The sequence below is a fragment of the Palaemon carinicauda genome, chromosome 45, assembly GCF_036898095.1.
Source record: "Palaemon carinicauda isolate YSFRI2023 chromosome 45, ASM3689809v2, whole genome shotgun sequence".
In the NCBI taxonomy this organism is placed as follows: domain Eukaryota; kingdom Metazoa; phylum Arthropoda; class Malacostraca; order Decapoda; family Palaemonidae; genus Palaemon; species Palaemon carinicauda.
The window spans coordinates 9,277,085-9,291,269 of NC_090769.1; positions in this window are offsets into that span (position 1 = coordinate 9,277,085).

A 14,185-nucleotide genomic window follows, 5' to 3' on the forward strand; every position below is an offset into this window, starting at 1 on the left:
TCTTTTGGTATATAACTACTTAATTTTTCAGAATTTTTGCCTTCATGTAAGCCTTATAAGACTTATGAGTCTTTTATTTGCCTTCATATAAGCCTAATAATCCTTATGAGTCTCTCAACAATTCCTGAAATATTTATCTATCTCGCCTTACATCCATTAGTCATTGTTGGTACATAACTACTTAATTTTTCAGAATTTTTGCCTTCATGTAAGCCTTATAAGACTTAAGAGTCTTTTATTTGCCTTCAAATAAGGCTAATAACCCTTATGAGTCTCTCAATAATTCCTGAAACACTTATCTATCTCGCTTTACATCCATTACTCACTGTTGGTAATAAAACTATTTCATTTTTAAGAATCTTTGCTTTTATGTAAGCCTTATAAGACTTATGAGTCTTTTATTTGCCTTCAAATAAGTCTAATAATCCTTATGAGTCTCTCAACAGTTCCTGAAATACTTATCTATCTCGCCTTACATCCATTAGTCACTATTGGTATATAACTACTCAATTTTTCAGAATTTTTGCCTTCATGTAAGCCTTATAAGACCTGTGAGTCTTTTATTTGCCTTCAAATAAGCCTAATAATCCTTATGAGTCTCTCAACAATTCCTGAAACACTTATCTATCTCGCCTTACATCCATTAGTCAATTCGAATTTTTTTTCTTATTTACAGCAAAATCGACTCCCACTCGCCTCATTCGTCATAACAAGTCCCCTTACTTCATCTATAATCTTTTTTCAACCTCGCAAGAGACAGACAGAGACAGAGAGAGAATCACTATTTCCTTTTCTTTATAACCAAACGTATCCCCTTTTTCCATTCTTCAGTCTCAATCACCTGCTCCCTTCATCCAATGATCCATATCAGCATCTGGAATGGGAACGTCCCCCATTAACTATCACCGTAATGTTGCTTCTAGACCTTCTTGTACGACACATTAACAGCTAATCGACCTACTTCATCTTCCTAATCCAGAGGATGTTGTTCTTCTTCTTCTCTTCCTTTTTCTTTCTCTTCTCGTTCTCTCTTTTCTGCTTTTCTTCCATACTTTCGTTTCCTTCCTCCTTGAGGTCAAACTCTATCTCAATTTTTCCACTAATTCACAATCGTCGTCCTTCTCCTCTTGTTCTTTTCCTCTTCCATTCTCTGCAACTTTTCCACTTTCCTTCATTTACCCCATTCTTCAACTTAGGATTCTTCGTTACTTCTCCTTCCCCCCTTTCCCCATTTTTGTTTACTGGGAAACTCCTCAGATCCCTACATATTTATCTCTTTCCTCACTCATCTCCTCCTTCGCATCCTTTCCACACCTATCTCCTCCTACTACTCCTTCCCCTACTTATATCCTCCTCCTCATTCTTCTCCAACCAATCTACTCATACTACTTCTTCCCCTACTCATATCCTCCTCCTCATTCTCCCCCACCCATCTCCTCTTATTACTCCTTCCCGTACCCATACCATACTCCTCATTTCCCCTCCAACCATCTCCCACTACTTCTTCTCCTACCCATACTCTCCTCATATTCCCCCCACCCATCTCTCACTACTCATTTCCCGTACCCATACCCTCCTCCTCATTTTCCCCCAACCATCTCCTACTACTCCCACCCCTACCCATACCCTCCTCCTCATTCCCCCACCCCCCTCCTCTCCCACTACTCCTTCCCCTACCCATACCTTCCTCCTCATTTCCCCCCCACCCATCTCCCACTACTCCTTTCCCGTACTCATACCCTCCTCCTCATTTTCCCCCAACCATCTCCCACTACTCCCACCCCTACCCATACCCTCCTCCTCATTCCCCCCCCCCATCTCCCACTACTCTTTCCCCTACCCATACCTTCCTCCTCATTTACCCTCCACCCATCACCAACTACTCCTTCCGCTATCCATATCCACCTCCTTTCCCCCGTTCCATCTCCCACTATTCCTTCCCCTACCCATACCCTCCTCCTCATTTCCCCTCCACCCATCTCCCACTACTCCTTCCCCTATCCATATCCACTTCCTCCTTTCCCCCGTTCCATCTCCCACTATTCCTTCCCCTACCCATACCCTCCTCTTCATTTCCCCTCCACCCATCTCCAACTACTCCTTCCGGTACCCACATCCTCATTTCCCTCATCCATCTCCCACTACTACTTCCCCTACCCATATCCTCCTCATTTTCCCCCAAACCATCTCCCACTACTCCTTCCCGTACCCACATCCTCATTTCCCCATCCATCTCCCAGTACCCCTTCCCCTACCCATACACTCCTCCTCATTCTCCCCCACCCATCTCCTACTGCTTCTTCCCCTACCCACACCCTCCTCCTCATTCTTCCCCCACCGATCCCCATCCCCTCCTCTCTCCATCCAATTACAACATTTCTCTTTTATAGGATTTCGAGACGATAGTGGTATTCTCTTTGGAGAGAAATATTTCAGATTAAGAGTTCATTCATTCCGCCTAAAGAGAATAATTGTGACTGATGTTTATCATGTGCCTTGTTTTCTTCTTCTACTTATTTTGGTCTTTGGGAGTTAAGAGAGCATTATTCATCGGGGTGAGGTGATTGATCATCCATTCAAGAATTTTATATCACCATCATGAATTTGCTTTCGATACTTTTCTAGTCTATTTTAAGCTGAATTGGGTGAGTCTTAATTTTCTATCATTAATTTTATTAATTCTTGTAACACAAATTTTCATAGAATGTTCAAGAAACATTTGGAATTCAGTACTAATAATTCAGCTTCTTATCTGTATCTAGAAGAAGCCATTCAGTTTGTTATCTTAACTCAAAACTGACCAGTCAAATTGTTATCTTAAGCCCACAGCAGCCAATTACGTACCAATAATTCAGCTTGTTATCTGTATCTAGAAGAAGCCATTCAGTTTGTTATCTTAACTAACTCAAAGCTGACCAGTCAAATTGTTATCTTAAGCCAACAGCAGCCAATTACGTACCAATAATTCAGCTTGTTATCTGTATCTAGAAGAAACCATTCAGTTTGTTATCTTAACACAAAGTTGGTCAGTCAAATTGTTATCTTAAGCCAACAGCAGCCAATTACGTACCAATAATTCAGCTTGTTATCTGTATCTAGAAGAAACCATTCAGTTTGTTATCTTAACACAAAGTTGGTCAGTCAAATTGTTATCTTAAGCCAACAGCAGCCAATTACGTACCAATAATTCAGCTTGTTATCTGTATCTAGAAGAAACCATTCAGTTTGTTATCTTAACACAAAGTTGGTCAGTCAAATTGTTATCTTAAGCCAACAGCAGCCAATTACGTACCAATAATTCAGCTTGTTATCTGTATCTAGAAGAAACCATTCAGTTTGTTATCTTAACACAAAGTTGGTCAGTCAAATTGTTATCTTAAGCCAACAGCAGCCAATTACGTACCAATAATTCAGCTAGTTATCTGTATCTAGAAGAAACCATTCAGTTTGTTATCTTAACACAAAGTTGGTCAGTCAAATTGTTATCTTAAGCCAACAGCAGCCAATTACGTACCAATAATTCAGCTTGTTATCTGTATCTAGAAGAAACCATTCAGTTTGTTATCTTAACACAAAGTTGGTCAGTCAAATTGTTATCTTAAGCCAACAGCAGCCAATTACGTACCAATAATTCAGCTTGTTATCTGTATCTAGAAGAAACCATTCAGTTTGTTATCTTAACACAAAGTTGGTCAGTCAAATTGTTATCTTAAGCCAACAGCAGCCAATTACGTACCAATAATTCAGCTTGTTATCTGTATCTAGAAGAAACCATTCAGTTTGTTATCTTAACACAAAGTTGGTCAGTCAAATTGTTATCTTAAGCCAACAGCAGCCAATTACGTACCAATAATTCAGCTTGTTATCTGTATCTAGAAGAAACCATTCAGTTTGTTATCTTAACACAAAGTTGGTCAGTCAAATTGTTATCTTAAGCCAACAGCAGCCAATTACGTACCAATAATTCAGCTTGTTATCTGTATCTAGAAGAAGCCATTCAGTTTGTCATCTTAATACAATGTTGGCCAGTCAAATAGTTATTTTAGGCCAACAGCAGGCAATCAGGTCACCACCTTAATCAAAACTCAGCCAATCAGAATGATATGTTACTCACAAACCAGTCGATCAGCTTATCTCTCAAAATCAGCAAATTAACTGGTTATCATTAGCCAAGTTGCTTTTATCTTACCCAAAAAATCACCGACAGAAGTGGAAGATATTTTCATATTAAGACGTTTAGAGTTATCAATAAATCTTCAAAGCTTCAAATTTATACTAAAAATATAATACTGAATTCTTGATATTAGACCTTACAACATAAATGGCTCATTAGCATAGTAGTAGCGCCCGTTAAGCCTCAGCACGTGTGTCAATGCTGTTTACTGAGGAAGTTACTGTTATGATTGGGTACCACGGAGGGTGGTTAGGATTGCCTGTCTGACGTTCTGATGAGCATCTCTTCAGGGGAAACTGGAATTGAAACCTAAAGCTTTTACCTTTAAAACGACCTACTTTATAAAAGAAATATTTATATCTTTTTCAGAAAGAGAATCGTATTAAATTTCTTATTCCTGATCTAGATATTAATCTCTGGCACAGACGTTCAATTAGTTCATTATGCATGTTGCGTAAGACTTGTTATAATTCTGACTATCCTTTACATTCAGATCTTCCCGGGAAGTTCCATCCTGTTCGTAACTAGGTATGCAGTTAATTCTAATAGTCAGGCCTTCTCCATCATGAGGCTCAATACTACACAGTGCTCTAGAAGTTTTATTCCAGCTGTGACCAAGCTGTGGAATGATCTTCCTAATCGGGTAGTTGAATCAGTAGAACTTCACAAGTTCAAACTCGCAGCAAATGTTTTTATGATGAACAGGCTTACATAAGTCCTTTTATAGTTTATATAACAAATATCTCTTTTAATGTTGTTAATGTTATTGAAATATTTCATCTTAATTTTTTATTACTTCTTATATCGTGTATTTCCTTATTTTCTTTCCTCAGTGTGCTATTTTTTCCTGCTGGAGTCCTTGGGCTTATAGTATCTTGCTTTTCCAACTAGGGTTGTAGCTTAGCAAGGAATAATACAATAATAATAATAATAATTCCAAAATCTGCAATTGTATGGAAAGAAGAATTCGATTTATGCTTTCACTAACAAATATAATTTGAATGCTATCTTTATCAACAAAGGAGAAATAAATTACTAGGTACATATACTCAGCTATTATCTAAACTTATTATGCACTAATAGCCGAAGTAAAAAGGATCTAGACATTTGCCTCAGTGATTCACTTATTTCTTAAAAAAATAATCTACGCAAAACTAAATTATGTCTACTACAAATAATTCTGGTATTTTGGCCCTAAGAAACCGGATTGTATTGTTCTTGCAATCTCAGTAACTTCAATATCCTTTTTAACTTAGAGTAAGTAAATAAAGCTTAATTTTACACTGACAATGTATTCATTACTAACAATATCAGCTGGTGGTGATCAACTATAATAAAATTTACGGTCATAATTTATGAATTCATGTATTATAATAAAATAATTTCTAAGTCTAGTCGGTAACTATTGCATTGGTTAAATATACGACGATTACTCAATAACTATAAATATTCAATATCTGGAAAAAAAGAAAAAAACTTTTCTGTCCGACTTAACAATAACTATAAATATTCAATATCTGGAAAAAAAAAAACTTTTCTGTTTGACTCATCAATAACTATAAATATTCAATATCTGGAAAGAAAAAACTTTTCTGTTCAACTCATCAATAACTATAAATATTCAATATCTGGAAAAAAAAAAACCTTTTTTGTTCGACTCATCAATAACTATAAATATTCAATATCTGAAAAGAAAAAACTTTTCTGTTCAACTCATCAATAACTATAAATATTCAATATCTGGGAAAAAAAACTTTCTGTTCGACTCATCAATAACTATAAATATTCAATATCTACAAAAAAAAAAAAATAAATAAATAAAAAAAAACTTTTATGATTGACTCATCACCTCCCTTTACGCTAATAGACCAGTCATACATGCAATTATCCCTTATAAGCTAGCTTTGGTATATCTATATTACCAATGATAATTTGGCTCATCCGACCTGATAAATGAAACCGGGCTGAATTATAAGTGAACCTCATGTATGAAAAATGTCAACCCAACGGCTGAATTAATGACGCTGGCGTGGATGAAGCTTCAATATTCATAGTCATGAACATTTCATCTCTGATTCAGAGCTGAAAAATTTACTGGAGTTATTGATTATAGTAGTTTGATTGGTTGAAACATAGTAAATGGCCTATAATTCTTTTTTTTATTTATAAATATTTGGATTGTTTTAATACATCCTTAAAAGAATATCTACACATTGATTGTATGAATTATTTACACCCTCACTGGCTAGGTACGTCTAAATAAAGGAGGAAATGGTGTTACCCTGGTGTGAATTATAGACGATAGTATAACTGTGATGTTGAATTCCTGAAGCTAAAATACATTTGCATATCAAATTATTGTCCCTGTATTTTCTCATGGGTAACTAAGTAATCAGATTATGAAATTACATTTTTACAAATAACCCAAAGACAACGATAATCTAAAATATTCAAATTTACGAGGCTAGGTCTAAGGAATATCTTTACCATAGGAATATTCCCTTATGACTCAACTAAACCCGATTAAATTCGAAGGGCTTCAGAAAGTGTAAAGGCTGACACCTCCACACACATACATATACATACATATATGTGTAGAAATACGAAAGCTGACACGTGATGAATATAAAATGTATCATAGCCACGGAAGTCTTTCCATTTTTCTTTCCGTGGCTATAATACACACACACACGCATATATAAATATATATAGGTATATATATATATATATATATATATATATATATATATATATATATATATATATATATATATATAGCGTGTGTGTGTTTAACATACCTTAACAAGGACCGAGGCAAAATGTAATTAGTCACAACAATGAGTCCAGATAAGCACTCGTTGTGAACAGCAGATAGGTCTCAAATTTAATGATATTGTGCCCTAAAGTGACAGTTCGGCTGATGACCAAAACGAGTCATTCTCATTGTATAAATCCTGTTTTCCTACCAGATGTTTTCGTTCATTTCTAGAAATCAAGTGGACTTTGAATTAACATCGTTCTCTGGGAAACTAATTTCCTATTTCGTTAGGCTTAGTCAATAGGACAGCTTACAAGTAGGCCTAAGTAACTTGATTTCTAGAGATGGGCTACAATCTAACTTTCACAGCTGCATAGGCCTACAAGCTTGAAAATCGCCCATCGTAAAAGGAAAATAACCATTCCCATATTTGCTGGAGCTGCTTGCTTCACTACTGATGGAATCATCTTGGGAATTATCTAAATTCTCCCTGAGAAATCACACTCAAATCAAAATGTCAAGCAACTGGAAGCTAATAAACCGTTCTAGTTATAATTATAGGGTACAAATATGGTATAATTCAATATATATATATATATATATATATATATATACCGGTGTATATATATATAATATACATATACATATATATATACATATATATATATATATACATATATATAGTATATATATATATATATATATATATATATATACCGGGTGTATATATGAGTGTTTATATATTAGTATATATACATATATATATATATATATAGTATATATATATAGTATATATATCATATATATATATCTATATATATATCTATATATACAGTATATATATATATATATATAGCTATATATATATCTATATATATACAGTATATATATATATATATATATACATATATATATACTATATATATATATATATATATATATATATATATATATTATATATACCGGTGTATATATGTGTTTATATATGTATATATATATATATATATATATAGTATATATATATAGTATATTATATATATATATATATATATATATATATATATATTATATATATACATCTATATATACATCTATAATATATATATATATATATGTGTGTGTGGTGTGTGTGTGTGTGTGTGGAAATACTAATATTCACTAGTTCTGAAGAATAGAGTCCCAAGGAAATTGTTTAATAAATAAGAAAAAATAAAATACGAAATATGCTGTTGTTAGTAGTTTCGTAACATGGTACAAAACCTTCAGATTTCTAATCACGTGAATCTTCTATGATGATAAATTATAATATTCATATATTGTGAAATGGAAAAAATCAAATCAATTGAGAACCATTAAACAAGTTAGAGCTATCAAGTTGGACAATGGAAGAAAATCTTAAATGACCAGATAAATTTGTCAAATGACATCAGGAAGACGTAAGTCTATATGGAAACAAATTCTTATGATACTGTTCGCATTAAAACATAAAAGTGTTATTACCATGATAAAAGCAAATAGTGTTTTAAAATAGTATTTAAGACTGGCTTTTTCATAACATTTTACTAGTGGAAGAGTATTCCGAAGGATACTGAATTCAGGAAAATATGTCCTAAATACTTTTCACGGATAATGATGGCCATGAGAACGGCTTGTAAGATGCTGTTGGAAGGATAAATTGGATTCTAGGAGCACAAAATTAATAGGAATTCAGAAAATAATTTGGGTTACGAGAAATAGGACACGCATGGCGTCTGAGAATGTATCCTACATTACCCTTTCTCGTGAAAACAGCCTGCGAGAAGCCTTGGCATGTTTAGGATGGGCTTTGACAAGAAGTAGTCCTATATCAATGGTACAGTTGTTTTCATTAATTCCGGTACACTTCGTGGGAAAGCAAAGGAGAAGTCAGTGTACCGGAATTAATGACGCCAACTGTACCTTAAAAAAAAACCTAGCTAGCGAAAGAGGTCTCTGGATCACTGCAAGTGAATAATAAATGATAGTTGATAACAAGAACGGCACTTGGACGACAATTTCTTGACTTATTTCAAAGGCTGTTTTCCTTGCCCTATCACGTAGGGAAACTGTACGCACTATGGGTACCTACAAGATCTGTTTATCGTATACATTCTTAGGTATTTAGAGGATCACACAGCGTATTGCGCGTTAATTGTCAAATCGAAATTATCAATTCACTTGGAAAATAAGAAAGTTGTCAGTCCCTTCTTAAAAGCCTTAGATGATCGTAATGGATACCAAAATATTTTCATTCGATGGAAACGCCCTTCGAGAAAGTGGTTTGTTATGGTCGGTTTTATACAATATAAATAAAATCAATTTAATCTTACCAAGGCTTAATCTACTTTTTAATACGTTTGGCAAGATGAAAATAAGTATTTAATTGAAAAATATTACTTACCTTTAGTAAGTTGACTCTCGACATGATGCGAAGAAGACGTCCAGTATTCTGTAAAGAGAAAATAAAAACTTAATATTTTTAAATAAAACATTTTAATGGATTGAAATACAAAACTTAGGCCTCAATCCAAGCACTGGGGTATCAAAGGCCATTCAGCGCTATATGGTACAAATTAATCAACCGTAACCGTACACTCACACCATTTGGTATCATTTTAACCTATAATACAATCATTTAGAATCCAAACAGTCTTCAATAGCTAAATTATTCAATATTCATGGGAATGTCAATATATTTTACTCATCATCATTATCACCTAGGGTAATCAAAACTTTTAATGTCAAACTACACACACAGACAGACACACACACTCATATATATATATATATATATATATATATATATATATACATATTTATATATATCTATATATATATATATACATATTTAATATATATTATATATATATATATACTGTATATATACATATACATATATATACATACATATATATACATATACATATACACACACACAACACACACACACACATATATATATATATATATATATATATATATATATATATATATATATATATAATATATATATATATACACACACACACAAATCATAACACCCCCTCGTGAACATGGTTTATTTTGCCGAATCGTTCATTTCCAAATGAAGGCCTCCAAGCGCAAGTAACACTATCAGCAATTTTAAAAACATAAAACTGTATTATGGAACCAACAAGTCTAACCACGTGGCTCAATACGTCACTATTCGTCTAAGATACATATAAAAAATACGCATAAAAATAAAGCGCCCAAGAGAAAGAGATTAAAGACTCTTCATGAAGAACCAGTTGCGCAAGATATCTGATCCCAAAGAAAAATCGCTTTCTATAGCAGCCAAAATAGTGTCATATCTGAACTGAGACATCATTAATATATAAAGTGAGATTCTGAAAATCTTACCATAGCTTAGAACTGAAAATAGAGAATTCATCAAAGTTAACAATATAATCAACTCTTCATGGAACATCATTCTAAAATAGCACTAAAATAGAAACATGACATCAAAGCTAATCTTCCTGTCACTTTCTCCCGTTTATCTCATGTCTGTTTGTGACATCAATACTTTAAAACCCCACATTTACATTCACCAACTGTTGACTTCTATCGTTTCCCTTTTTCTCTCTTTCTTCTCTTGTGTGTATTAAAGAAGCCTTCTGTTCTCTTGACACAATGTTCAAGAGGACTTTAATAATAGATTCTATTTTTTTATATTTTTTTAGCTCGTGTTCGCCATGTCGCAGCAGATGGCGCCAAGGGTCTCCTTTGCCTTTCTCTTCACAATCTCCTTTTCTTTTTTCCTCTCTCGCTTTTTTTCCTCTTGCGTTTTCTCCGCTTTTTGATTAGGTCTTTACCCCTTGGCACAAGTAATTTTGGAAAGATGCACATCTTTATGGTAAACATTTATCAGTAGTCCGGAAGGAGAGAGAGAGTGAGAGAGTAGAGAGAGAGAGAGAGAGAGAGAGAGAGAGAGAGAGAGGGTCTTGCCATAAATCTCAGAATTCTATGCGTGCACGCAAGTACATATAATTTGATAAATTATCACACTTGAAATACTATCCGCGTTATATTCTTTTCTGTTCACGAATCTCTCTCTCTCTCTCTCAGCTCTCTCATCGTCTCTCTCTCTCTCTCTGCTCTCTCTCCAATTCTAATACATTTTCATTTTGTATATATACTCATGATTATCAGGCCTCAAATTTGTACTTTAGCTATTTTCCAGGTAACTTCTCTCTCTCTCTCCTCTCTCTCCTCTCTCCTCCTACTCTCTCTCTCTTCTCTCTCTCTCTCTCTCTCTCTCTCTCTCCTCTCGTCTCTCTCTCTCTCAAATTCTAATACATTTTCATTTTGTATATATACTCATGATTATCAGAGCCTCAATTTGTACTTTAGCTATTTCCAGGTAACTTCTCTCTCTCTCTCTCTCTCTCTCCTCTCTCTCTCTCTCTCTCTCTCCATCTCTCTCTCTCTCTCTCTCTCTTCTCTATATATATATATATATTTTCTGTGTTGCTCTCAAATTCCAATACATTTTTATTATATATATATATATATATATATATATATATACTATATATATATATATATATATACTTGTAATTATCAGTCTGCAATTTCGTACGTTAGACATTTTTCAGGCAATCTCTCTCTCTCTCTCTCTCTCTCTTCTCCCTCTCTCTCTCTCTCTCTCTCTCGTTCATTTTAACCCTTGCTTTATCCTTCCCTCCTTATCTATCTGTACATCGGTCTCCTTCCTCTCCTGCAATGGACTATATTTTCACCCCGCTCTTTCTTCTTCTTTTTTCCGCCCTTATGATGCAGTGTTGGTGAGCAGATGGTGTTTGAGGTTATCTCCGTAACAAGATCGTTTTTTATCTCGGCCACCGCTTTTCCAGAATACGGAATTTGTTTCTTTTTTTCTCTCATAGAAAGGATGATTTGCTACGAGGAATTTACTTCACTTGATTAGGAAGCAAAATTGAAATTATGGTCGACGTTTTTCTTAACGGAAGGAGGAGACGGAAAGAGTAAAAAAGAAAAAACGAAGAAGTAAAAGAGAAGATGAAAAAGCAGCTTTTTCTTTTTATAATTTTTTTACCGTGGGCAGCAGAAGCAGAAGCAGCTACAGCAGCAGCAGAATTCATGCAAGAATTTGAGGGCGGTTTTCAGCTGTTCCCTTCGAAGAAGTAAAAGAGAAGATGAAGAAGCAGCCCTTTTTTATATTTTTTTTTTTTACCGTGAGCAGCAGAAGCAGAAACCGCAGAAGCAGAAGCAGCAGCAGCAGCAGCCGAATTCATGCAAGAATTTGAGGGTGGTTTTCAGCTGTTCCTCTTCTTCTCCTCGAGGGAACGCCAACATATATTCTCATCAAAAGGGAAGCAATTCTCGTAAAATACCCTACATTACAAGCCCAAAGGCACAAACAGCACCACAGAAGGGAATGTTCTCCTATATTTTGGGTGGCGCATTTAATAGTAATAAAGCGAAATGAAATGTAGAAAAAATAACCCTAAAACATAGAAGTAAATGACAAATGTTAGATTCAAATATTCTAAAATTAATAGATATAGAAGATTCTAGTAAATAGAACTGCGTGTTCAGAACTATAAAATTAAATGGATCTGGAGGGGGACCAAGACACATAGAAAGATGAGACCGTGAAGTATAATAGACTAAAAATCAACAGATTCACACAGATATTTCCTTTCCTCACTGGGGCTATTTTTCCTTGTTGGAACCCTTGCGCTTATAGCATCCAGCTTTTTCCAATTAGGGTTGTAGCTTAGCTAATAATAAGTTCAAAGTTGCAGCAAATGTTTTTACGGTTGAACAGTCTGACATGTCTTTTTATAGTTTATATATGACATATCGTTTTGACGTTGTTACTGTTTGTAGAAAGATTTATTGTTAATTTTGTTATCATCATTTATTTATTCCCTTATTTCCTTTCCTCACTGGGATATTTTTCCTTATTGGAGCCCTTGGGATTATAGCATCTTGCTTTTCCAACTAGGGTTGTAGCTTGGCTAGTAAAATAATAAATAATAATAATAATAATAATAATAATAATAATAATATGCTCAGCTTTAGTTTCCCGATAGGTACGATTTCTACCAAAGACAAGCCATTTTAAATCAGAGAACTCACACAAGGAAGTTGCACATTCACAGAGCCAATTAAATTCCTGATTTCTGCCACTGAACAGGTCTGTGACTGCTTCTTTGAAACCATGGAGTTATTGCAAGCATAATCTCCATTACAAAATTGAAGAATTTTTCTACATAAGACAAGACAACTTCCAGTGAAAGAAAAATACATGAATTTCTTGCAAATGAACTCCAATCTTTCAGTGTAAAAGGTCTTGAGTTTTCCACCACCATTGGCATAGACCTCAAGGCCTCATTCAAAGCGTAAAAGTAATTCAGAGCCTACAAAAGACATTCAAGAAAGGTTAAGTTTTATGTCTGTGACAATCGATATTATGTGAGGCATTTTGTTTGAGCCTCAGTGGTAATTCTGACGAAACTTTGAGGACCATAACACTTACAGACCGGGATCAATCTGTATGGAAGCTCTGGGGATCAGAAAAAAATGTCTCATTTATGAAGTTAGCCCATGCCTTTTCCACACCAATACCTAACATCCGCTACGGAAAATATACGATATTAGAAGGATAAAATTATGCTAAATTGGAATCAAGCCTTATTTATGTTCTAAACTTTCACCTTTCCCTCACAAGATTTTCTGGGATACGCTGACGGAATCGTTAGATATCCAAGAGGAGGGGCTGCTTTATAACACATTATCATAACTCCAAACTGATACTGATCATTCCATTATTCAGATTCTTCTCGAGATTTTACTTTGACTAACTTTGAATTCGTAGGGTTGTGGTGGCCGATGCGTTAACGTCCCTGACGGGTGAACGCCAGGCTGGGGTCCGAGTCCCGCACAAACTCATTTTGACTTTGGTTGATGCAACCTCACCATCCTAATGAGCTAAGGATGGGGGCTTGGGGGAGCTTATATAGGTCAATCTGCTGAGTCATCAACAGCTATTGACTGACTCTCCTTGGTCCTAGCTTGGGTGGAGAGGGGGTAGGGGGCGCTGATCATATGTATATATGGTCAGTCTCTAGGGCAACTGTCCCTGCTTGATCGGGCAATGTCAATGTCCCTTACCTCTGCCATTCATGAGTGGCTTTTAAAACCCTTAAAAATCCCAAGCCAGCAGGTTATGCAGAAAGTGACTCAAC